Source organism: Manis pentadactyla, chromosome 1 (genome assembly GCF_030020395.1).
Source record: "Manis pentadactyla isolate mManPen7 chromosome 1, mManPen7.hap1, whole genome shotgun sequence".
Classification (NCBI taxonomy): domain Eukaryota; kingdom Metazoa; phylum Chordata; class Mammalia; order Pholidota; family Manidae; genus Manis; species Manis pentadactyla.
Window position 1 is genome coordinate 109,685,161 of NC_080019.1, and position 25,511 is coordinate 109,710,671.

The following is a 25,511-nucleotide window of genomic DNA, read 5'->3' on the forward strand; positions in this document are numbered from 1 at the left end:
TGACCATAACAACGATTTATCTTAAGGTCAAATATCCCAAGCTTAGGTAACAGGCCATCTGGAATTCATTAAGTAGGTGGAAATGATGCTTCAATGTGTCCTGAAAACCAGAGAAATTGAATTCTCCTGCATATTTTATGACAAATTCTCCAAAATGCTTCAAGAGACTTCCTATCAGATCTAGAGATGATCTTGAAAATATAAACTCCGTGATAACAAGAAATTTATATATTTTTTCATCCACTACATTTCTGGTGCCTAGAACCATGTCTGGAGCAGAGGAGGTGTTCAGTAAATACTGCCTAATTAGTTCCATTAGACTTAATATTATATAGCAGGGAGTTAACCTAGAGGCTCCTAGGGCCCATCAGGAAACAGGAAGGAATGAATGCAGGGAGGAAGTGAGGGAAGAACAGAAGGAAAGAAGAGGGGTGGAAGGGACCACATTTCTTGGTGAATAGAAAAATAAGTTAAATACTGTGCAGTACATAAAAATATCATCACATTACCCTATCAACTCAGTCAACCCTTCAGGAATTGATTCTACCCCAGTCATCATGGGTATTCAAGTGTCTAAAGTCTCAGATCTAAACTGTTTTGAGTTGTGGAGTACATTGCCACACAGTAGGAAAGCAAATAGTGGCATATAAATCCCTTTCAATTGTAAGACTTCCACATGTTTTTCAAATTTAAAATACATTGTGGAAAAATACAGCTAAAGTAATTTATCTGGTAGAACCAATTATTTTTAGTTCAGTTTGGTGAGAAGTTGAAGGAGGTTTTTTATGTCACTAAATGAAGAACTTCTGTCTTCAGCACTATTTGTCTTGCATCTGTAACTTCTCAGTACAACATCCTTCTTGTCATCAGCGATGGCCATGAACAAAAGGTGACCCTCTTAAAAAACAAATTATGTTCTTATACAAGAAGAACTCTCAAAAGTAAAGTGTTCCTTTAAATGCTTAAACCCTGGAATCAGCTTCTTCATGCTGGAATCACAAATCCACATTCCAACTGTCATCCTTGTAGAGTTGCTTTCTGATTACTGATAGTTATAAGAATCCATTAAAAGCATAATTTAAAAAATAAACATGTCTTCACTAAACACTGGTAGTCAATCGTCACCCTGTCCTGTCATCCCAAGTGTGCCCATAGTATAGGCAGTCTGCTGACACGGGAACTGAGCTGACGAGTTGATGGATTTCTCCCAGTGGAAAGTGCTAGCCAAGCTCCGCCAATGCAATCTGCTGGTGGGCAGAAGGCACCTCTTGTTTACATCTTGATTACCAGAAATAATGAGCTACCATGCTGAACCTTTTGAATGAAGTAAGTTTTCTTCATATGTAAGGTGTCTGTCTGTAATAAAGAGCCTCAGGGTATTGTAAGTGAAATTAGATCAGAAACATACCATCTATGGAAGGAGAAATCTGGGAGGACAAACAATGCTTCCCCTTTTGTGCTTCCCAGCAGGGAAGGGTTGGCCCTGAGGATATTTGTCAAGAGTCCTGGGAAAAGGCTCTACCTCTCCCCCAGTGCACTTCCACCCCTCCGGAAGAGCTTCTTCTGGTGACTTCCCAATAACCAAACATCTTTGATAGAAAAAAATCTGAAAGAAAGCTAACACGCAGTGTGTGCACTCTGGTAGACGTTACACCAGCCTCTCATTTTGGTTCTTCTAGCACTGTGAAGTAGACATTATTGTCCTCATTTTACAGCCTGGGACACAGAGACCTGGGAGGAACAGTGTGCTTTCCCAGGCTCAGAGCTGGTAGAGGAAGAATCAGATTTCTTAATCCCAGATTCATTATGCTATTTCATCGTACACTATGGTGCAAGGTAATATGGTAAGGCCATGCTAAGGAAGAAATAACTAATATGTCATTTTTCCTAAGATTGGGTCTTAATAGAAAAAAAGAGAAAAAAATACTTGTTGACTCTAAAAGTAGACTATAGTTCAGTCTTAGGATACAAAAGAAAGTTGGAGCACCTAGGACAACCTTCACTGGTATCCCAAATTTGCCCTGAACTTCCTGTAATCTTCCATAGGGATATAAATAGAATTGTGTTAAAAGAGTTTATTCTGTTGCCAAGTGGCACTAGTGTGTAAAAATCAGCTGTGAGTCATACCCAAGGACCATGTTGAAACAGGTAAATTCGGGATCAAGGTTTAATTTATTTGCTTTGAGAAAGCCAAAACATTTTGATCAGTTCAGTACACTTGGGATTGCCCTAACCCCGAATAAAAGGGTTAAGGTGAGGGAGAGGAAGTGAACACAAATCCACCTGGCATTTGGATCCTCACAGAGCTGTTCAATAAAACTTTCTGCAGTAATAGAAATGGACTGTCTCTATGCTATCCAATACAGTAGCTACATGTGGCTATTAAGCACCTGAAATGTAACTAGAACTGAATTTTTTATTTTATTTTCAAATTATTTAAATTGAAATAGCCATTTATGGCCTGTGGCTACCACATTGGGTAGATTAGCTCTCATGGCTATACGGACCCTCACCTTCTCACAGCTATCCTCCTTAATGTGTTGACCACTCAGCTGCAATCCAGGCCAGACTCAGACCCAGAAGGGTGGCCAGGGCTGGACCAGGAATGGCAAGCATCGTTAAAGAGGAGAGATGTGGAAATGGGAGTAAAGCAGAAGAAGTAAGATATCTCCACTTCATTTCCTTTGTTTGAGCCCCTAAAGTTGCCAATTCCATTTGACATTTCTTGGGCACAATTTTGATCAATGCAATGAGTGGCAACCCAATGTTGGCCCTCTAGATCAGTCTAGTGGCAAAGGTGATGCGTAAGCCAAGTAGGAGCAAGGCAAGAAGTGTGGGAAGGACCCACAGGTGTAAGGTCAAGATGTGAGAGAAAGCAAGGCCTGTTTGGGGAGCAGAGAGCAGCTTAGCATGATGGGATCACGATGGTGTTATAGGCTGAATTCGGTCCCCCAAAATACATAGCCTGAAGTTCTAAACCCCATTACCTTCCAATATGACTATTTGGAGATAAGGCCTTGAAAAAGGTGATTAAGTAAAAATAAGGTCATTAGGGTGGGCCCTATCCTCCAGTATGACTAGTTTCCTCATGAGAGGAGGAAATTTGGATACAGTCCAAGAGTGAAGACTATATGAAGCCTTCTACAAGCTGTGGAGAGAGGCCTCAGAAGAAACCAACCATCATTCTTGGGCTCTGGTCTCCAGTATTCTGAGAAAATTTCAATTGTTTAAGTCTCTTAGCCTATGGTACTTTGTTATGACAGCCCAAGCAAGCTAACACAGGTACACACACAAGAAATGAACCCAGAAAGTCAGTCTAGGACCAGTTCATGAAGAAACCTGATGTCATGCTGAGGATTTGAAGATTTATTCTGAAGCCACTGAAGGGTTTTAAGCAGGGAAGTGGCAAGATCTGATTTACTTCTTTAAGAACTATTGTGTGTGTGTTAGCTTTAAACCTGCCATAACCCTAGTTACTTGTTTATGGTTGGCTTGCTAGCCTTGCTTCTGATTTGACTCTAACTATTCCATGATGGCAAGTACAGCTCTGATAAAACAGTAGTTATTCTTTAACTCTCTGATCTGTGTCACAGGTCAATTGACAACCCTGTCATAACATGTTTTAAAAGCCTGTACTCACGGCACCTGGGTCAGACATGATTGTTTCGTATTCACTGAATAAGATTCCCTAAGTGCCTAAGTGTCTCTAAAGTAGAAGGAGTTCAGCAAAAGGGGAGGTGCATTAACTCTTTCAGGTCACCAGGCTACCACTTAATACATTATTGCAAATGCACTTTCAAATAAATAACAGGTTGTAAGAAGCATTGAGACAATTAGCCTTAAGCTGACTGTTAAAAAAAAAAATGCATGACAGGCAGCACTGAGCCCTGAGCAGGATGACTATGATATAAGGAGGCTCTAACATAAAAATAAACCAGAAAATTTACATGCAGATGAGCGCTGCCATCTTGGGAGTCAATATGTCTATTCCAAACATCATTCCGGTTACTTACAACATTTTAGAAACCCTCTTTCTGGACGTGCCTTCAAAGTTGGGTGACAAGATTTCCAGTCTTCAGGGCTCCCCAGGGTTCCAGCCTGTCAACCATGTAAGAGAGAATTTGCTCCACATGGGGACCAGAGGGCTCAGCTCTGGGCTTCCTGGAAGCAGAGCCTTCCTGGGCTAGGACAGCCATGCTCTCATGGGATAGAGGACCCTTACCTAAGGGTGCTCCTTCCTTTTCACCTGCACCTGGAGACTGGGCAGGAATGCCTTGAAGAATGAAGAACCCAGCATTTCTTTGGCATCTTCCAAGACAGGGTTCTTTCTTAATCCCCACAAGAGCCATGCCTTAGGGAAGGCTAGGTGCTGAGGGAGAAATAGGAGGGTGTGAAGAGGTTTCCTGATCATGGATTCACCATGACATATCTGTGCCTGAAGAGAGGGCAATGCTCTTCCTTCTGAATCCTTTCCTGACAGCCAATGAACAGAACCCACTGTTTCCAATTTGTACTTTTCCAGTTCCTCAACTCTCCCCCACACGGCTTCCTTCAAAGATGATTGTCCTCTTTCCTATGCATGTTTAAACCCTCCTTCTCTCAGGTTAGTTCAAATGCTGCTTCCTGTATTGTTTTCTCTAAACTCCCCAGCAAGAAATAATCCAGCCTTTTCTCTAAATCCTCCTTGTATCTCTTTTGTCCTTATATATCATCATTTACAGTCTTCTACTAAAGGATGTTTCCTAAAGTCAAGATCTATGTGCCATTAATTTTGGTATTCCCCAACTACTAAAGTGATGCCTACAACAGAATATAAAAACTTGAATCAAACAAAAAAGAATAAAGGCAATTCATAGTAGTATCAGTGTCTTAATTCAGGCTGCTACAACAAATAGCATAGATTAGGTGGCTTAAACAATATATAAGTTCATTTTTCACAGCTCTGGAGACAAGACAGTCTGAGGTAAGGGTGATAATATGGACAGATTCTGATGAGAGTCCTCTTCCCAGCCTGCAGATGACCATCTTCTTGTGGAGTCCTCATGTGGTAGAAAGAGAAGGATCATCTCTCTGTGCCTCTTCTTATAAGGGCACTCCCTAATCTCATTTACGAAGGCCCTACCCCTGTGACCCAGTTAGGTAATTAGGTAATTAAGTAATCAAAGGCCCCACTTCCTAACACTATTACACTGGGGCTTATGCTTCAACATACAAATTTGGGAGGAAATCATTCTGTCAATGTAGTCCTCTCCTATTACCAGCATGGAGGCTATGAACAGACTATGGTAGTCTAAGATCAAGACCCAGAAACAGAAGCAGAAGGGAAGATCAAGGAAAAGGCCATGAGGCCATGGGAAAATAGCATGACACAACCTGAATCAGAGAGGCAGGCATAGACCAAGACATGCCCAAACCGAGTACCAAACACAGAAATAAAGGAAACCTTAATAACAATGCAAATTTGCACTTCAGGCTCCAAACCCCTTTGTCATCTGGAAGGCATGACAGAAGTGTGTTATGCTCCAAATGTCATTTTCATATATGGCTCTTTACAAACTTAGAATATATTTTACCATAGAAATAAGGCTAAAATGGAAACAAGTTACTCAGATAACCTGAAATGCACAGCATACTTGAAGGACACAACAAATGGAACTATTCCAACTACAACTGGCCATTATACTTGCAGAATAAATAAACGCTTTGAAAAATAAGGAGAGGCTTCTAACTTGAGCTAACACAGAAAATGCTAAGTTTCTCACAAATTACAAGTCAAAACTGTAAAGAATACACAAAGCAGCTCTCTGGAGACTGTGAAAAGTGAAATGGGTAGGGAAATCAAAACTTGAGGACTGATCAATATGGTGTTTCCTAGATTTTTCTTATCCCCTCCTGGACCTCCTTCCTTAGGCACTAAAGAAGGCTGAATCACAGAACTGCACACAAGTTTTTATAGAAAAAGTCTCAAAAAAACCCTTCTCTTCCTAGCTAGAACTCAGGGAATAGAGGTGGAAGCCTACCTGACAGAAATCCCCAGTTTTTTTCCTTTTTACCCTCCTGGCCCTTCCCTGAGACAAACTCGAACACAGGCAGCACTCCTGCGGCGGGGGCAGTGTACAGGTACCCACAGGTGTGAGAAAGACATCTTCTCTTTGGTGAGGAACTTAGAAAAGATGCTGACGTGCTCTGAACAGTATACAGAGAAATCTCCAATACTTTGCTCTCTTTCTTCTCTTCAGTTTCACCTCAGAGGCAGATGTGTGATGGTGCAGGGAAAATAAAAGCCCAACTTTGTTGCCAGCAGTCTAGAAAGGGGGTCTCATAGAACTGGAAGGTGTGGAGGATATCACAGAGAAGAAGCTGGAGGCAGGAGTCCCCCCTAAAATCTGTACCTGATGTCCTGGGTTCATGCATGAACTGTGCATGTGTGGAACTGATCTGTTGCAGAAAGCGAAGGCTTTGAAAATGCACCCGCACAATAGACCACTGCTTAGGTCCCAGACTGGCCCCTGGGTGGAACAGACACAGAATTCCAACAAGGAGCTTGGGGCTTCTTCTATCTCATCTGCTGCAGGTCCTTGTTGGGGATGAGGTACTAGAAAGGTTTTGAAGACTAAATTGACATCAGATCTATGATCCACGGAAGATGATTGGGATCTATGGTCTAAATTGAATCAGGTGGATTGTTGACTTTCTCAGAGTATTTTAATAGGACCCGAAGGCCCAGAGTCTCATAATATATAAAATGTCCAGTACATACTACAAAATTAATCAAAAGAGCCAAGAAAAGCTCAACAATTGGGGCAAAAGACAATCAACAGATGCCAGTCCCATAATGACTAGATATTGGAGTTATCAAACACTTTAAAGCAGCTGTTGTAAGGTGCTCCATGAAGGAAGGGCAAATTCTCTCAAATGAATAGAAAGACAGAAGTGCTCATTAAAGAAACAGTAAATGGAAATTTTGGAACTAAAATAAAATATTAATGAGATGGACTCTATTGAAAAACAGAAATAGAGTAAATAGTGAGGGAAGGTGAATATAGATAAATAGAAATTATTCAACAGAAATTAAAGAAAAGAGAGACTGGAGGAAAGATGAACAAAGATTCAGAAATCTGTGAAACAATCTCAGAATTCTAGCATTCAGACCATTGGAGTTCCAAAAGGAGAAAAGAAAGACTAGTGAAGAAAACATTTGAAGAAAAAAATGGTTAAAATCTTCGCAAATTTGGTGAAAGACATAAATTTACAGATCAAGAAGCTCAGTGAACCCTAACAAGATACACTCAAAGAAAAGCACTCCTAAATGTGTAATTAAATTTTTGAAAATCAATTTTTTAAAAGAAAAAAATTTTAGAAATGCCAAAGTAAAACAACACATTAAATATAGGGGAACAATGATTCAAATGACTTCAGATCTCTCATCAGAAACCATGAAGGACAAAAATACAATGAATATTTTAGAATAAGAGAACTACCAAACAAGATTCCTATTTCCTGAAAAAATATCCTTCACAAAGGAAGGGGAAAAAAAGACTTCTCAGAGGAGGGAAAACTAAAAAAACTAATTAGTTGATCTGCTCTAAAAGAAATACTAAAAGAAGCTTTTTAGGCAGCAGGGGAATTATAGCAGAAAGAAACTTGGAATTTCAAAGATAAAGAAATAATAACATAAGTGTTACATACCTACATGAAAAAATAAAACATACTTCTCCTTTTACGTTCTTTGAAATATCTGTGACTGTTGAAAACAAAAATGTAAACAGCACCTGGTGTCGTTTAAAATTATGTAGAAATTATATATGCCATCTACAATATAAAGAAGACACAACAGAGGGGCGGAAGATGGCGGCGTGAGTAGAGCAGCGGAAATCTCCTCCCAAAACAACATATATCTATGAAAATATAACAAAGACAACCCTTCCTAGAATAAAGACCAGAGGACACAGGACAATATCCAGACCACATCCGCACCTGAGAGAACCCAGCGCCTCGCGAAGGGGGTAAGATACAAGCCCCGGCCCCGCGGGAGCCGAGCGCCCCTCCCCCCAGCTCCCGGCGGGAGAAGAGCAGGCAGAGCGGGAGGGAGACGGAGCCCAGGACTGCCGAACACCCAGCCCCAGCCATCCGGGCCAGAGTGCAGGGCCCTCGATACTAGGAAAACAGGGCAGCAAGAACAGTGAGCAGGCACTGGAGGCTGGGCGACAGAGGACATAAGAAAAGCGCGCGACCATTTTTTTTTTGCTTTTTTGCTGTTTTGTTTTGGCGAGCGCTTTTTGGAAGTCTTAAAGGGATAGGGACCCCAATACTAGGGAAACAGGGCAGAAAGACCGGTGAGCAGAGGCCTGAGGCTGGCACCGGAGAATAAAGACAAACGAACCACCACCCTTTTTTTTTTTTTTTTAATTAAAAACTTTTTTTTTTTTTAATTAAAAAAATTTTTTTCCTTTTTTTTTTTTTGGTGGGCGTTGTTTTGTGCTGGCGGGTGCTTTTTGGAAGTCTTAAAGGGGCAGGGCGGGTCACTTAATCCAGAGGTAGGGAATCCGGGATTTCTGGGCACCCTAACCCCTGGGCTGCAGGGAGCAGGGAGACCCCTTACGGAGATAAATAGCCTCCCAGCAGCCCCTGCTCCAACGCGACTCCACCATTTTGGAGTAGCTGCCCGAGCCAGGCCACGCCCACAGCAACAGCGGAGATTAACTCCATAGCAGCCGGGCAGGAAGCAGAAACCCTGTCTGCACGCAGCTGCCCAGCACAAGCCACTAGAGGTCGCTGTTCTCCCAGGAGAGGAGGGCCACAAACCAACAAGAAAGGAAGTCCTTCCAGCCGTCACTTGTACCAGTTCTGCAGACTATTCCTATCACCATGAAAAGGCAAAGCTACAGGCAGACAAAGATCACAGAGACAACACCAGAGAAGGAGACAGACCTAACCAGTCTCCCTGAAAAAGAATTCAAAATAAGAATCATAAACATGCTGACAGAGATGCAGAGAAATACGCAAGAGAAATGGGATGAAGTCCGGAAGGAGATCACAGATGCCAGAAAGGAGATCGCAGAAATGAAACAAACTCTGGAAGGGTTTATAAGCAGAATGGATAGAATGCAAGAGGCCATTGATGGAATGGAAATCAGAGAACAGGAACGCATAGAGGCTGACATAGAGAGAGACAAAAGGATCTCCAGGAATGAAACAATATTAAGAGAACTGTGTGACCAATCCAAAAGGAACAATATCCGTATTATAGGGGTCCCAGAAGAAGAAGAGAGAGGAAAAGAGATGGAAAGTATCTTAGAAGAAATAATTGCTGAAAACTTCCCCACACTGGGGGAGGAAGTAATCGAACAGACCACGGAAATACACAGAACACCCAACAGAAAGGATCCAAGAAGGACAACACCAAAACACATAATAATTAAAATGGCAAAGATCAAGGACAAGGAAAGAGTGTTAAAGGCAGCTAGAGAGAAAAAGGTCACCTATAAAGGGAAACCCATCAGGCTAATGTCAGATTTCTCAACAGAAACCCTACAGGCCAGAAGAGAATGGCACGATATATTTAATACAATGAAACAGAAGGGCCTTGAACCAAGGATACTGTATCCAGCACGACTATCATTCAAATATGACGGTGGGATTAAACAATTCCCAGACAAACAAAAGCTGAGGGAATTTGCTTTCCACAAACCACCTCTACAGAACATCTTACTGGGACTGCTCTAGATGGGAGCACTCCTAGAAAGAGCACAGCACAAAACACCAAACATATGAAGAATCGAGGAGGAGGAACAAGAAGGGAGAGAAGAAAAGAATCTCCAGACAGTGTATATAAAAGCTCAATAAGTGAGCTAAGTTAGGCAGTAAGATACTAAAGAGGCTAACCTTGAACCTTTGGTAACCACGAATTTAAAGCCTGCAATGGCAATAAGTACATATCTTTCAATAGTCACCCTAAATGTTAATGGGTTGAATGCACCAATCAAAAGACACAGAGTAACAGAATGGATAAAAAAGCAAGACCCATCTATATGCTGCTTACAAGAAACTCACCTCAAACCCAAAGACATGTACAGACTAAAAGTCAAGGGATGGAAAAACATATTTCAAGCAAACAACAGTGAGAAGAAAGCAGGGGTTGCAGTACTAATATCAGACAAAATAGACTTCAAAACAAAGAAAGTAACAAGAGATAAAGAAGGACACTACATAATGATAAAGGGCTCAGTCAAACAAGAGGATATAACCATTCTAAATATATATGCACCCAACACAGGAGCACCAGCATATGTGAAACAAATACTAACAGAACTAAAGGGGGATATAGACTGCAATGCATTCATTCTAGGAGACTTCAACACACCACTCACCCCAAAGGATAGATCCACTGGGCAGAAAATAAGTAAGGACATGGAAGCACTGAACAACACAGTAGAGCAGATGGACCTAATAGACATCTATAGAACTCTACATCCAAAAGCAGCGGGATATACATTCTTCTCAAGTGCACATGGAACATTCTCCAGAATAGACCACATACTAGGCCACAAAAAGAGCCTCAGAAAATTCCAAAAGATTGAAATCCTACCAACCAACTTTTCAGACCACAAAGGCATAAAACTAGAAATAAACTGTACAAAGAAAGCAAAGAGGCTCACAAACACATGGAGGCTTAACAACACGCTCCTAAATAATCAGTGGATCAATGACCAAATCAAAATGGAGATCCAGCAATATATGGAAACAAATGACAACAACAACACTAAGCCCCAACTTCTGTGGGACACAGCAAAAGCAGTCTTAAGAGGAAAGTATATAGCAATCCAAGCATATTTAAAAAAGGAAGAGCAATCCCAAATGAATGGTCTAATGTCACAATTATCGAAATTGGAAAAAGAAGAACAGATGAGGCCTAAGGTCAGCAGAAGGAGGGACATAATAAAGATCAGAGAAGAAATAAATAAAATTGAGAAGAATAAAACAATAGCAAAAATCAATGAAACCAAGAGCTGGTTCTTTGAGAAAATAAACAAAATAGATAAGCCTCTAGCCAGACTTATTAAGAAGAAAAGAGAGTCAACACAAATCAACAGTATCAGAAACGAGAAAGGAAAAATCACGACGGACCCCACGGAAATGCAAAGAATTATTGGAGAATACTATGAAAACCTATATGCTAATAAGCTGGGAAACCTAGGAGAAATGGACAACTTCCTAGAAAAATACAACCTTCCAAGATTGACCCAGGAAGAAACAGAAAATCTAAACAGACCAATTACCAGCAACGAAATTGAAGCGGTAATCAAAAAACTACCAAAGAACAAAACCCCCGGGCCAGATGGATTTACCTCGGAATTTTATCAGACATACAGGGAAGACATAATACCCATTCTCCTTAAAGTTTTCCAAAAAATAGAGGAGGAGGGGATACTCCCAAACTCATTCTATGAAGCTAACATCACCCTAATACCAAAACCAGGCAAAGACCCCACCAAAAAAGAAAACTACAGACCAATATCCCTGATGAACGTAGATGCAAAAATACTCAACAAAATATTAGCAAACCGAATTCAAAAATACATCAAAAGGATCATACACCATGACCAAGTGGGATTCATCCCAGGGATGCAAGGATGGTACAACATTCGAAAGTCCATCAACATCATCCACCACATCAACAAAAAGAAAGACAAAAACCACATGATCATCTCCATAGATGCTGAAAAAGCATTTGACAAAGTTCAACATCCATTCATGTTAAAAACTCTCAGCAAAATGGGAATAGAGGGCAAGTACCACAACATAATAAAGGCCATCTTTGATAAACCCACAGCCAACATTATATTGAACAGCGAGAAGCTGAAAGCATTTCCGCTGAGATCGGGAACTAGACAGGGATGCCCACTCTCTCCACTGTTATTTAACATAGTACTGGAGGTCCTAGCCACGGCAATCAGACAAAATAAAGAAATACAAGGAATCCAGATTGGTAAAGAAGAAGGTAAACTGTCACTATTTGCAGATGACATGATACTGTACATAAAAAACCCTAAAGACTCCACCCCAAAACTACTAGAACTGATATCGGAATACAGCAAAGTTGCAGGATACAAAATCAACACACAGAAATCTGTGGCTTTCCTATATACTAACAATGAACCAACAGAGAGAGAAATCAGGAAAACAACTCCATTCACAATTGCATCAAAAAAAATAAAATACCTCAGAATAAACCTAACCAAAGAAGTGAAAGACTTATACTCTGAAAACTACAAGTCACTCTTAAGAGAAATTAAAGGGGACACTAACAGATGGAAATGCATCCCATGCTCGTGGCTAGGAAGAATTAATATCGTCAAAATGGCCATCCTGCCCAAAGCAATATACAGATTTGATGCAATCCCTATGAAACTACCAGCAACATTCTTCAATGAACTGGAACAAATAATTCAAAAATTCATATGGAAACACCAAAGACCCCGAATAGCCAAAGCAATCCTGAGAAAGAAGAATAAAGTAGGGGGGATCTCACTCCCCAACTTCAAGCTCTACTATAAAGCCATAGTAATCAAGACAATTTGGTACTGGCACAAGAGCAGAGCCACAGACCAATGGAACAGACTAGAGAATCCAGACATTAACCCAGACATATATGGTCAATTAATATTTGATAAAGGAGCCATGGACATACAATGGCGAAATGACAGTCTCTTCAACAGGTGGTGCTGGCAAAACTGGACAGCTACATGTAGGAGAATGAAACTGGACCATTGTCTAACCCCATATACAAAAGTAAACTCAAAATGGATCAAAGACCTGAATGTAAGCCATGAATCCATTAAACTCTTGGAAGAAAACATAGGCAAAAACCTCTTAGACATAAACATGAGTGACCTCTTCTTGAACATATCTCCCCGGGCAAGGAAAACAACAGCAAAAATGAGTAAGTGGGACTATATTAAGCTGAAAAGCTTCTGTACAGCAAAAGACACCATCAATAGACCAAGAAGGATCCCTACAGTATGGGAGAATATATTTGAAAATGACACATCCGATAAAGGCTTGACGTCCAGAATATATAAGGAGCTCACATGCCTCAACAAACAAAAAACAAATAACCCAATTAAAAAATGGGCAGAGGAACTGAACAGACAGTTCTCCAAAAAAGAAATACAGATGGCCAACAGACACATGAAAAGATGCTCCACATCGCTAATTATCAGAGAAATGCAAATTAAAACTACAATGAGGTATCACCTCACACCAGTAAGGATGGCTGCCATCCAAAAGACAAACAACAACAAATGTTGGCGAGGCTGTGGAGAAAGGGGAACCCTCCTACACTGCTGGTGGGAATGTAAGTTAGTTAAACCATTGTGGAAAGCAGTATGGAGGTACATGAAAATGCTCAAAACAGACTTACCATTCGACCCAGGAATTGCACTCCTAGGAATTTACCCTAAGAATGCAGCAATCAAGTATGAGAAAGATCAGTGCACCCCTATGTTTATCACAGCACTATTTACAATAGCCAAGAATTGGAAACAACCTAAATGTCCATCGGTAGATGAATGGATAAAGAAGATGTGGTACATATACACAATGGAATACTACTCAGCCATAAGAAAAGGGCAAATCCAATCATTTGCAGCAACATGGATGGAGCTGGAGGGTATTATGCTCAGTGAAACAAGCCAAGCGGAGAAAGAGAAATACCAAATGATTTCACTCATCTGTGGAATATAAGAACAAAGGAAAAACTGAAGGAACAAAACAGCAGCAGAATCACAGAACTCAAGAATGGACTAACAGGTACCAAAGGGAAAGGGACTGGGGAGGATGGGTGGGTAGGGAGGGATAACGGGGGGAGAAGTAGGGGGGTATTAAGATTAACATGCATGGGGGGGTAGGAGAAAAGGGAGGGCTGTACAACACAGAGAAGGCAAGTAGTGATTCTACAACATTTTGCTATGCTGATGGACAGTAACTGTAAAGGGGTTTATAGGGGAGACCTGGTATAGGGGAGAGCCTAGTAAACATAATATTCATCATGTAAGTGTAGATTAGTGATACCAAAAACAAAGCAAAAAAAAAAAAGGGCAGTTCCTGTGTGGTAACCTCCAACGAGTTCTACACAAGGGTATAAAGGGCATATAAAAGTGTAGGCAAAGGGTCTGTTTGTGTTTATACAGAGGATCAAAGCCTAATTGGGCTACCCCGAAAATGAACTAAGATACGATATGAAAAAGAACTTCCAACATCTGCAATCTCTGGAAGACTCATGCCAGAAGATGATCATCAAAAAACCCCAACAAAGATCCACGCACTGCTACAGCTGTAGATGCACTCATCCCACCAGTTCCTGGACTTGCCATGGGAAGGAGGAAGGAGATATCTAAGCTGGCCTGTGCATACAGTAAAACAACAAATTTGACTGGATCTATACTGTTGGAACTCAACCAAGAATTTGGAGAAGTGCAAATTGTAGCGCTCCAAAGTCTTACAACTACAGACTATTTAATGTTAAAAGAACATATGGCATGTGAACAGTCCCCAGGAATGGGTTGTTTTAATTTGTCTGATTTCTCTCAGACTGTTCAAGTTCAGTTGGACAATATCCACCATATCATAGATAAGTTTTCACAAATGCCTAAGGTGCCTAACTGGTTTTCTTGGTTTCACTGGAGATGGCTGGTAATTACAGATATGCTTTGGTTATGTAACTATACTCCTATTATGTTAATGTGTGTGCGCAATTTAAGTAGTAGCTTAAAACCTATACATGCTGAAGTTACTCTACAAGAAGATATGTCAAAGAAATAATCAATCTTCCCATGTTTTCTTCCGCCTACTACTTCTATAGCTTTTCTTCTTCCTTCCTAATTACAACCCTTAAATAGAATTCGTGCCTCATATCAAATTTACCGAGTATCATAATTCTTCCAAGTGGTAAAGATACCTCAAGACAAATGCTGGGCATAGAAGCCACAGGGCATAAATATGCAAACAAGTAAAAAGCTAACCTTTTCAAACAATAAGGCTTCCCTCTCACTTACCAACTTCACATTTCCCTGTATGGCCCCGGAAGATGACTGGTTAGCCAGAGACGGGTAAGATTCCTCAAGGGAGGAACAACCTAACACAGGCACAGTTGCAGGGGGGCCATCAGGTGAGAAATTGCAGATCAACAGAGGTGAGGCTTAGAACCTCACCCCCCCTGTTCTGAGAGAAATCTTCTACATACGTGGATGTTTTATTGCCCTGGTCTAGCTTGGATTAACACATAGTCTACAGGCACACACCTGATCATCTACATTTGCTCTCTTACAACACTAAACTATGTTTTCTACCTTTATCTTGTATCTACCTACCACTTCAGCACTTTATTAAAAATAATAATAATAAAGAGAGAAATGTGGTATCCACATATAAATCAAGTATAAAAACCAAATGAGTATTCATATTTGAACTGACTGTTTAGAGTTCATAATGCATGAGCAAAACCGAAAGTTTCTGTGATGACTGCCCTTGTACTGTTCACTATGTAACTTATTCATTATGTAAGAATTTGTTCTCCATGTAAGAACTTGTTTGTTATGCCTCAGAAGATTGGAGACTGACGAAAATTAGGCTTGGGGTGGATTAATGATTGTGCATTGAGCATTGACTCCCCTATACAGAATCTTATTGTCGTTAACAACCATTTGATCAATAAATATGAGAGATGCCCTCACAAAAAAAAAAAAAAAAAAAAAGGACAGACTTCCAATGGTAAAATAAATAAGTAACCGGGATGTAATGTATAGCATAAGGAATATAGTCAAGATATTGTAACAGCTTGGTAGGGTGATAGCTGGATCCTAGAATTATGTATATAAATGTTCTACCACTGTGTTGTACACTTGAAACTAATGTAATGTAATACTGTGCGTCAACTACCCTTCAATAAAAAATAATTATTAAAAAAAAAAAAAAGAAGACACAACAAAGGTAATTATATACTCGTAAGGTTTCTATATTTCACTGGAAGTGGCAAAATACCAATTATAAGAAGACTGTGAAAAGTTAAGCATATCTATTATAATCTCTGGAGCAAGCACTGAAAATAAATGCTATACAGAAACAGTCAAAAGCCAGTAGATAAATTCAAACAGAAACCTTTCAAATAATCTAAAAGAAATCAGGAAAGGGAAAGCAGAAAAGTGAAAAATAGAGGGGACAAACAGTAAACTAATTAAAAGTTGGCAAACTAAAAATCCAGCCATATCAATAATTATATTGAAAGCAAATAGTCTAAATATACTAATTAAAATACAGAGATTGTCAGAGTGGATAAAATATAAAATTGATAGGGTAACAGTAAATCATGGAAAAAGCTCTATCACAAGACATTATTCAAAAGAAAGCCAGAGGGGCCATATAAATATCACACACAAAAAAATATTTTAGAACATGGAAAGTTACCAGGAATAAAAAAGAACATTACACAAAGATAAGTCAATTCAGAACTAGAAGATACAGTAATCCTAAATTTATGCACCTAAATTCAGACCTTGAAAATAACCAAACAGAAGCTGACCCAAAAGCAAGAAGAAATAGACAAATCCACAATTACATATGGAGTCTTCAACATTCCTTCTCAACAATCAATAGAAGAGAAAAATCAGAAAAAATATGGAAGAACTGAACACCATCAAACAACTGGACTGAACTGACATTTATCAAACACTCCACCCAATAACAAAATATCCTTTTCAAATATACATGAAATATTCATGAAGATAGGCCATATTCTACCTTATAACATGAACTTTAACAAATCTTGAAGGCACTATACTGACTGAACAAAGACAAATACTATATGATCTCACATGTGGAATTCCAAAAACAAAAACACACCAAACTCACAGAAAAAGAGATAAGACTTGTGATTATCAGAGGCAAAGGGGGAGTGAAGGGGGAGCTGGAGAAAGGTGATCGAAATGTACAAACTTCCAGTTATAATATAAATAAACACTAAGGATATACTGTACAATGTGGTGACTACAGCTGACACTGATACATCATGTATAGGAAAGTTGTTAATAGAGTAGATCCTTATTATATCTGTGTGAGATGATGGGTGTTAACTAAACCTACCGTGGTGATTATTTTGCAATACCTGTAAATCAAACCATCATGTTGAACACCTTAAATTTATACAGTTATGTATGTCAATTAGTTCTCAATAAAGCTGAAAAAATAAAATTAAACTGAAATCATACAAAATATGTTCCCTTGCCATAATGGAATTAAACCAAATATTGATAACATAGATAACTGGGAAAATACTTGGAAATTGAACACCACACTTCCAAATAATCCATGGGTCAAATAAGCCTCGGCACAATTTAGAAAATATTTTGAGCTAAATGAAAATACAACTCATCAAAATTTGTGGAATACAAACATAAGTTTAAAAAGTGCTTAGAAGGGATATTTATAATATTAAATGCTACTATTAGAAAAGAAGAAGGCTCTAGAACAAATAAAGTACTCTTCCACTTCAGAAATGAGGAAATAAGAGTGAACCAAACCCCAAGCAAGTTAAAAAAAATGATTATAATACCAGAAATCAGTAAAGTGAAAAATAAAACTGAGAAAGTTAATGAAAACAAACAGGTCTATAAATAAATTGATAAAATTGATAAATAGCCAGATAGATCAATTTTTAAAAAAGAGAAGAAAAGATACAAATTATCATGGACAAAAGAGGATATATCACCACAAACCTCAGTGACATTAAAAGGATGATAAGGGAATACTAAAAACTACTCCATAGCTATAAATTCAACAATGTGAATAAAATGCAGCAATTTCTTGAAAAACATCCAAATGATTCAAAACCTACTCAAAAAGAAATAACCCTGGGTAGGCAGGGAGGGACAAGGGGGGGAGAGAAGAAGGGGGTATTAAGATTAGCATGCATATTGGAGGGGGGAGAAAGGGGAGGGCTGTACAACACAGAGAAGACAAGTAGTGATTCTACAACATTTTGCTATGCTGATGGACAGTGACTGTAAAGGGGTTTATAGGGGGGACCTGGTATAGGGGAGAGCCTAGTAAACATAATATTCTTCATGTAAGTGTAGATTAATGATAACAAAAAAAAAAAAAAGAAAGAAAGGGGGATTACTCCCTGATAGGATAAAACTAACTGTAAATCAATGATTAATGCATGCTTTAAATATCCTTAATTTTGATCACTTAAAGGGTGTCAGATGATCAGCTATGGAGGTACATTTTTCTGATAATATTCCTTTCTCTTAAAAAAATAAAAAGCAGTTCCTGTGTGGTGACCTCCAGTGAGTTCTACACAATGGTATAAAGGGCATATCAAAGTGTGGGCAAAGGGTCTGTTTGTGTTTATACAGAGGATCAAAGCCTAATTTGGCTACCCAGAAAATGAACTAAGATACAATATGAAGAACTTCCAACATCAGCACTCTCTGGAAGACTCGTACCAGAAGATGATCATCAAAAAACCTCAACAAAGATCCACACACTGCTACAGCTGTAGATGCACTCATCCCACCAGTTCCTGGACTTGCCATGGGAATGAAGAAGGAGATATCTAAGCTGGCCTGTGCATACAGTAAAACAACAAATTTGACTGGATCTATACTGTTGGAATTCAACCAAGAATTAGGAGAAGTGCAAGTTGTAGCGCTCCAAAATCTTACAACTACAGACTATCTACCGTTAAAAGAACATATGGGATGTGAACAGTTCCCAGGAATGGGTTGTTTTAATTTGTCTTATTTCTCTCCGACTGTTCAAGTACAGTTGGACAATATCCATCATATCACAGATAAATTTTCACAAATGCCTAGGATGCCTAACTGGTTTTCTTGGTTTCACTGGAGATGGCTGGTAATTATAGATCTGCTTTGGTTATGTAACTGTATTCCTATTATGTTAATGTGTGTGCGCAATTTAATTAGTAGTTTAAAACCTATACATGCTTATGATACTCTACAAGAAGATACGTCAAAGAAATAATCAATCTTTCCATGTTTTCTTCCATCTGCTACTTCTATAGCTTTTCTTCTTCCTTCCTAATTACAACCCTTAAATAGAATTTGTGCCTCATATCAAATTTACTGAGTATCATAATTCTTCCAAGTGGTAAAGATACCTCAAGACAAATGCTGGGCATAGAAGCCACAGGGCATAAATATACAAAGAAGTAAAAAGCTAACCTTTTCAAACAATAAGGCTTCTCTCTCACTTACCAACTTAACATTTCCCTGTATGGCCCCGGAAGATGACTGGTTAGCCAGAGACGGGTAATATTCCTCAAGGGAGGAACAACCTAAGACAGGCACAGTCGCAGGGGGGCCATCAGGTGAGAAATTGGGGATCAACAGAGGTGAGGCTTAGAACCTCACCCCCCTGTTTTGAGAGAAATCTTCTGCATATGTGGATGTTTTATTGCCCTTGTCTACCTTGGATTAACACATAGTCTAGAGGCACACACCTGATCATCTACATTTGGTCTCTTACAACACTAAACTATGTTTTCTACCTTTATCTTGCATCTACCTACCACTTCAGCATTTTATTAAAAATAATAATAATAATAATAATAAAGGGAGAAATGTGGGATCCACATATAAATCAAGTATAAAAATCAAACTAATATTCATATTTGACCTGATTATTTATAGTTCATAATGCATGATCAAAACCGAAAGTTTCTGTGATGACTGCCCTTGTACTGTTCACCATGTAAGAACTTATTCACTATGTAAGAATTTGTTCACCATGTAAGAACTTGTTTGTTATGCTTCAGAAGATTGGAGACTGACGAGAATTAGGCTTGGGGTGGATTAATGATTGTGCATTGAGCACTGACTCCCCTATACAGAATTTTATTGTTGTTAACAACCATTTGATCAATAAATATGAGAGATGCCCTCTCAAAAAAAAAAAAAAAGAAATAACCTATATATCCCTATGTCTGTTAAAGAAACTGAACTTGTAATTAAAACCCTGCTGACAAAGAAAATGCCAGCTTTCACTGGTGAATTCTACCAACTGAATTTCAGCAAAGATGCAAAGGAAAATTCAACCTAGAAAGAATGATCTTCACAACAAATGGTACTGGAACAATAAGACATACATATTTTTTTTAAAAAGAACCTTGACCTATATCGTACACCTTATGCAAAAATTAACTCAAAATATATCAATCTAAATGTAAATCATAGAACTATAAAATTTTTGAAGATAACAAAGGAAAAATCTTCACGACCTTGGGTTAGGTAAAGGGTTTTTATATACAACACCAAAATCCATATTTCTATTCATAGAAAAGTTAATAAATCAGTCTTCATCAAAATTTTAAACTTTTGCTTGGTGAAAGACACTATTAAGAGAATGAAAATACAAGGTACACACTGGGAGAAAATATTTGCTTAGCATATCCCTAACAAGGGACTTATATTAGGAAAAATATAAAGAACACTTGAAATTAAACAAGAAAAAATGGGTGAAAGATTTAACAAACATTTTTGTAAAAGAAGCTGTACAAATGACAAAAAAAGCGAATGAAAAGATGTTCAGTATCACTAGACATTAGAGAAATGCAAACTAAAACCACAGTAAGATAACTATGCTCCTAAAATAATGATTTTTTTTTTGAGCAACTGAAACTCTTACACACTGCTGATGGGAATGCAAAATGGTTCACACTTTGTAAAACTATTTGACAGTTTCCTATAAAGTCAAACACACACTTACCATATGACTCAAAGTCAGAAATCGCACTCTTAATATTTACACAAGAGAAGTGAAAACTGAGGTTCACACACACACACAAAAAGAACACTGACACAAATGTATATACCAGTATCTTTTCTATAATCCCCACAAACTGGAAACTACCCAAGTGTTCTTCAATGAATGAACAGATAAAGTATGGAACACCCATCTAATGAAATACTACTCAGCAATAAAAAAGAATGAACTATTTATACATATGGCAACATAGATGAATCTCAAATGCATTATCCCAAGTGAAAAAAAAAAACTAGACTCAAAAGATTACATGCTGTATAATTACATTTATATGACAATGTGGGAAAAGGAAGACTAAAGAGACAGAACAAATCACAAGATTTCTGTGAGGAAGAGTTTCAATACATTGTGCAGCAAAAGGGAATTTGACAAGATAAATTTTCTGTATACTGATTGTGACGGTGGGTACATGATTTTTGCATTTGTCTATATTTTTAAGTTATACATATATATATATATATAATGAAATAAAAACAAAGAGAAATAAACTTCAAAAGGAACAGATCCTCTACTCTGTTCCTCCCTCACTGCTGCCTTAACAATTCCCAGAAACAGATTTGAGGGCCATTCTAGTGGAAGGGGCAGAAAAGGAAAGGACAGGGTTGGTCTTTCTGGACCCACAGCTCCATAATTTTATAATAAAAAGATCTTTCCAGCTCATGTACTCTTTTTCTTAGTAGTCTTTTAAAGGGGACCAGTGGGCAAATATATCTAGCAGAGAATGAAGAACAGCTGACTGTTTGACTAGGCAAATCCTTCCTAAATTGGCTATTTTTCAGTCAAGGTCTATCTATATTTCTTTCACTGCACCTGGAAAAGCCTGACACCATCCAAGTAAATAAACTTGGCTCTGGTATTTAAAAATAAAATGTCTGTTGCTACTCAAACAACTTTACAAAACTCTCTCTTCTCTTCTTATGCTGGTCCTAAATTAAATATAAATGCTTCCATTTATTTTTCATCCTATTGTATTTTGTGTATTTCTCGGTTACCTAATTCTTTGTTTAAATGAATAGGATAATTGTTTTTAGCTTTAATTACTTGCTTTCTGTGTTTAAGTCATTTGTGTGCCTGCACATCCTATTATATATTTGACTACCTCAATCTCACTTGCTTAGAACCGTAATTTTCTATTATACACAAAAGGAAATTGTTTCTGCTGTCTTCTCATAATCTTAAATAGGTTCTAGTGCAGGAAAATCAGGTTTCCTTGGTTAAAAATACTTTATTTTTATATCACTGAATACTCACTGGGCACAATCTTCTTGAATGAATGAAAAACACTGCTACAAGAGTTATTTTAGCTAGCCTGAAAGTTCTAAAACCTGACATTCTTAACATCTCTCTGGTATGAAACTTTAGCCTGCAAATCAGACTATCAATCAGAGGCCAGTCTGGGTCAGATTATATCATCTCTGACTAAAATCTTTCAAAAACCACACAGTAGGTATATTGTGAAACAAACTCGATAAAAATACTAGTCATCTCACCTGACTCTAACTAGCAGCAAAACCCAGAGGCACAATGAAATACTTCCCTGAACTCCACACAGATATGAAAGAGAATGCTTCAAGTTCATAAGACATAAAGACAACTGGCTCAAAAATGAATGTTGATTAAGAATGTAGAAAGCCATAACCAGCATTGAAAAACAATAGGGTAACCCAGAAAATACTTGGGGGAAAGAAATATATAACTGAAATACCTCTAGATCTCTCTTTCTTGTTTTTATTACCATACCAAGCTTAGGGATGAATCAATTTCTGCCCTTAAATAAGAGCTATCAATTGAAAGTCTGCTCTTTCTTGGAAGTGACAGGCAGGTCGGTCAAAGGCAAAGCATTTGCTCACTTGCTCTCCTCCCAACCTGCCCACCAATTCCCCTCTGGACACGTCATCCTTCTCTGGGCACCATCCTAACCTCAGGCTCTGTTCAGTAATCACTAACCCAGGCATTTTTGTTGCCCCGTTACTCTGGCTGAGTCTTCAATCACCCCACTAAGTATCTCTATAAGGCATGGCGTTCAATTCTCAATTAACAATAAATATAACACAACAGCTGCCACTCATGAAGTGCCATTCACTCATTCACTTAAACACGTTTTGACAGAAATGAACTCATAGACACTGAGAAGTGACCAGTGGTTACCATGAGGGAGGGGTTGGGGGGGAGAGTGAAATAGGTGAATAGGATAAAGAGGCACAAAATCTCAATCATAATATAAATTTGTCATGGGGATGAAAGTACAGCACAGAGAATATAGCCAATGATACTGTCATATCTTTCTATGTTGACAACTGTAACAAGACTATTTGGGGTGAACATTTCATAATGTAGATAACTGTTGAATTGCTATGTTGTGTACTTGAAACCAGTATAATACTGCATATTAACTACATTTCAACTTAAAAAAACAAAAAGAAATATGTTTTGAGCTGCTTTTGGTACGGCGCCTCTGCCAAGGACTAGACTTATGATGAACAAGACAAAGGTGACTTTAGTTTTCATGGACTATAAAGTCTGATACAAAAAAGAGACATCTCAAAATAATCACACAAATAATAATTAGTTGTGATATACACTCAGAAAGAAAGTGTATATGTTTCTGGGGGCACATAACAGAGGGTCTTTTGTCTGAGAGCTCTGAGAAGAAAGCACTAAAAAAATATAATTCAACAAAGTGTGAACTCTTCAACTGAAGATGGCCTGAAGAGGGAGACAGGCAGGTGGAGGCAGGGCTGGAGGGAGAACAGGAGAGGGAGCAGAGGGAACTTAATGTGGAGAAGTTGATTGACATTATCTTACTGATGTGCAAAATGACAAGTTGATGAGAAGTCAGAGGAAATAGGTTTCTGACCCAGCTTTGCCAGTTAGTTGCCATGTAACTTTGGGGAATTCACTTAATCCTTCTCATCTTCAGCATATTCACCTATAGAATGGGGAGAATCACTCTCCTATAAGTTTCACAATATTGTAAATACTATTACTTGGAACAAAATTACATTCCACAATTGAACGGTTTTGTGCTAAGCTTTGTAAGCACGCGCACACACACACACACAGGCATGTAGCCTCTACTTTGTGCATTCCACTGGTTTCAGGCTTCCATATAGACTATCCTTTAGCTGGGAGCTAGGTCACATCCAAATCCATCTCTCCATTCTTCATAGGTGGTGGTGAAGTTTAAAAAAATGGAAACAGGACCAAAGAAGTGTCATGAAATAGAGGTATTTAGAGAAAGATTTATTCCTACAGAAATCCCAAGTACAATTTTAGACTGCCTCACAGCCAGGAAGCCTATGCGTCTTAGCTACTCTGAATCTTGATTAATAGGGACCATCTGCAAAGAGGAGAAGATGGTAGGAGGTACATCCCCTGTAATTCAACATTTTTTTCTAAAAGTAAATTGATGATGCAAATCAAGGAATGTTAGGTAGTTGCTAAACAGCAGATCTGTGACAATAATAAACCTGAAGAAATTTTAACTGAGCCATTCATATGGGAAGTTAAACTTGATGGATGGACTTTCTGCTCTCCAAATACTGATTGAAAAAAAATCACAATAATGACAAGAGTAAATAATACATTTACCTGCCCACTGGCCAACCTTCCAAAAAACCACAGAATCTGGCCAGCAACTCAGAGTAACCTTCATTAGAAGAATGAGGCAATGAAAAAGCTACTAGTTTTGTAAGGCAGATGTATCCCCTGTATGTCACCTCAGTAACAGCATTACACTTCCTGCTTTGTGTAAAAGATTCACAATTGCTTTCTGAGTGGCTATTTCACAGCTGTTCACCTCTCACAGCTCAGCTTGAATCAGTAGTGCCTGAAATTTACTACTGTTTCAAAGCCAAGTGCTGACCTATGGGAAATGAAAGGTTATAGACTATAATGCCACACAGTCAGGTTTCAACAGCTCAGGGTGACATTTGAGTCGATGCAAATGACATAGCTAAAAAGCATGGAAAGGGTTAAATCGCTCTAGCTGGGTATTTATTTTTAAAACAAATACAGAAGAGAATTTGGCAGGCCATAATCACAAAGTAGAACAACACAGAAGGGTTATTTGATGTTTCAGAGATCACATGACTAGCTGTCCAGGAACCAGCTGTGCCTACACTATCTAAAATGTTTAATGCATGAGGCCCCCTATGCACACACATACTCAGTTGTGCATGTGCTCTTTCTCTCTCACACACACACACACTTGAATAGCCAGTTGCTGTGCTGTTTCCCTCCTACTGAGTCTATACACTTTTTCTTAAGATATTCGATCACTTGTAACATTCTGACTTCTCTGAACTATAGGGATGACCTTTCAGCTATTATATTAGTAAGAAGAATGAATCTGGAAAAAGAGAAAACTAAATGCCTGTCTTTCTCCTTTCATCATCCTATTGAAAGGAGGTTTCTACATCCACATTGTTCCACGGCATCAAAAAACCCTGGTGCTTATCTCAATAGGTTAGTGCTGCTAGAAAGACCGACTTGAACCTTGGCTAATGAGAAAGCACTGAACCAGCCTCACCCGTTTCACTGAAACTACTTTTTGAACTAAAACAATCACTTGAAGTATCACTTAAAGCATCTCATGCTGTTTTTTTAATAGGCCTCTAAAGGCCAAAGCTTTAAAGAGGAATGATTTACTTTGAAAATACAAGTATCTT